General features: G+C 43.2%; 1 non-coding gene across 1 annotated transcript; it reads left to right on the top strand.

Moving 5' to 3' along the window:
- Positions 1 to 2,344: 2,344 nt before the first annotated feature.
- On the top strand, positions 2,345 to 2,417 carry Trnav-aac. The gene has a single exon. It is a non-coding gene; the product is annotated as a tRNA-Val (tRNA).
- The last annotated feature ends 450 nt before the right edge of the window (positions 2,418 to 2,867 follow it).

Here is a 2,867-nt window from a genome sequence, read left to right as displayed (position 1 = left end):
CTGGTGCAAGCATCGCTTCGGAAGCACGCCTGCCCCGCGGACGCACCAGACGGGCGCCGTGATATAGCCAGACTTTGCCGTGTACACACGTCTGGATATAGCATCCGAAGAGGGAAAACAACATCTCAGGTTTCACACCAGGGCACGATCCGGGGCGATGAAATCATCAGGACGCCTTCATTCAACGCGTAGACACGAAGAGTCGAATGTCGGCACGTCACGTCTCGGCCCCGGACGGTGTTTTGACCAGCTGCGTGAATTCCAACGAGCCGGTGTTTTGGTGAGACTCTCGGCGCCGTCTAGACCGACGGTGAAGTGTTTACGGCGGCTCAGTGTGCGTAATAGTGGAATGTGGGGCGGTGTTTGAACTAGACACCTTTCTGTGATTGGCCGACTATCCGCGATGCAGGGGTCCCTACCTAGGGACCTAGGGAGAACCAAGTGTTTAAAATGAACGAACTTTGACAAGCAAATATCTTCTCTGGTCTTGAACCAACTGTACATCATGTAAATAAACAGTGTACATTTCGAGAGAGATCGCGGCTCATCGTTGTCCCTGCTGAGCTCAAGCCCGGTGCCTGGCTCGAGTCGCCCCTCCACCACCACGGACCCCGCTCGGTCAAAACAGTGCGTGTTGTGTAGTGTTGTTCTTGTCAAAACAGGCAATAAAGAGAGAAAAAAAAAGTGCTTGTTTTGTAGTGGTTATCATATCCGCCTTAACACGCGGAAGGTGTCAGGTTCGACTCCTGGCAAGCACATATTGCCTATTCTTTTTTTTTTCTTCTGAACCACAGCACGTAACCTGTATTGGTGTTGCTTGAATATATATTACGAATATTGTACGCAATGTGATTTAACTATAAATATATCAATTTCAATATTTAAGGAGACACGTGGTGGAATTTGGTGGTACCACTACCTAGTTTCAATTCTAAAAGGGTGGCATAAAAATAATGCAAATAATTATTATTATTTTTTTTTGCCAAAGTGACAATCACGTTTTGACAATCTCTTCCGGCTTCTTTTCTGAAATCATGGAAACCGTTGGGTATACTTCGTTTCAGCTTAACTTAAGACGCAGCCGACGCTACGAGCTAAGGGATCAATCAAGAAGCGTCAAAAGCACCAGCCACTGGCCCTTTTCTGTTAAAAACTCGTAAAAAATATTGACAAGTTATAAATCTCCAAGAGACGTGCATAATTAGCCTGACGAACGTAGCGGGCGAAACAGTCACTGATACTGAGTGCGCAAATGCTTTCAACTCAGACTTTTTTTCCGAGTTTACCGAAGAAACCGATGCCCTTCCCTCTTTAATACCTACTAACGAAATATCAACTGTGCTAAATCTATCATTTTCTGGAGATGGTACCTCATCATTAATTGAAATATCAAACTCTCATCGTCAGCCGGAGTTAACGGAATCAACTCAAAACTTTAAAAAAATCACATAACGTATATCTGCAGTGTACATGACTTTATTGTTTTCGCAATCACATTCTACAGGCATCTTACCAGACGACTGGAAGGTGAGAAGGGTCGTTCCAGTCTACAGATTGGGTAACAAGGATTTCTTACTAAATTACCGTCCCATCTCCTTAACAAGTGTCCCTTGCAAAGCCATATTCCACATCTACACTCACTACACTATATTCCACATCTACACTCACTACACTATACTCCACATCTACACTCAAATAATTAATTTCCTAGATTCGATCAACTTTTTCCACCCTTCCCTGTTCAGGTTCCGTAAGGGCGTCTCTTGCAAAACTCAACTGGCGCTCTTCGTTCATGACCTACATTCTAATCTTGACCATAACCTTCAAGCTGACACGGTTTTTTTAGATGTTGCCAAAGCTTTGGAAAACGTGCCGCTCCAGCGCCTGCTACTAAAACTTTCCCAATTAAATATAAACACTGATAGTGTTAAATAAGTCAAGGAATTTCTGTCTAATCACTTTCAGTTTGTCTTTGTTACACACAATTCATCTAACCCTCTCCCAGTCATAACAGGCATCCCACAAGGATCTGTCCTCGGCCCCCTCCTGTTCTTATTATATATAAACGACTTACCATCGCATGTGCAATGACACATTCATGTGTTTGCTGATGACTGCGTTATGTATCGTACAATCACTAACACCACTGACCAGATATGACTGTAGAATTACCTTAGCCATGTGCAAGAATGGTGCGACTGTTGGAAAAGGACCCTTAATCCCAGCAGCAAACTTGTATCATTCCCATCGTCACCGTAACCTCTATCTTTTTCCTTATAAGGAAAAAAAAGAAGCTTCCCTTAGAATATGTTAGAAAGCAGAGCCGGTTTCGCACTCCTTGTCCGTGCTTGTTGTGTAGTGGTTATCACATCCGCCTAACACGCGGAAGGTCCCAGGTTCGATCCCTGGCAGGCACATATTTCCTTTCCTTTTTTTTTTTTCTGAACCACAGCACGCAACTTGTATGGATGTTGCCTTGAATGCATATTATGAATATTATACGCAATGTGACTGACCTGTAAATGTGATTTTATATGGTTAGGAGGACATGTGGTAAACATTGGTGGTAATAAAACCTCGTTTGCATTTTGAAACGGTGGCATAAAAGTAATGCATCCAATTGTTTTCTTTTTTCAAAGTGACAATTACTTTTTATGGAAATCGGTACAATCATTTAAATACCTAGGTGTAAGCCTGTAAAACGATCGATCTTGGCGCGCGCATATACTACAGACGCCATATCAGCAGCAAACAAAGTCTTTGGACTTCTTCAACGTAATCTGCGCCATGCCCCGAAGCACGTACGTTTACTACCATACAAGTCACATGTTAGATCGAAACTACAATACACATCTGCCATCTGGAAC

This window comes from Ixodes scapularis, unplaced genomic scaffold (genome assembly GCF_016920785.2).
Source record: "Ixodes scapularis isolate PalLabHiFi unplaced genomic scaffold, ASM1692078v2 PGA_scaffold3__209_contigs__length_174095766, whole genome shotgun sequence".
NCBI lineage: Eukaryota > Metazoa > Arthropoda > Arachnida > Ixodida > Ixodidae > Ixodes > Ixodes scapularis.
This window is presented reverse-complemented; position numbering and strand designations above follow the sequence as displayed.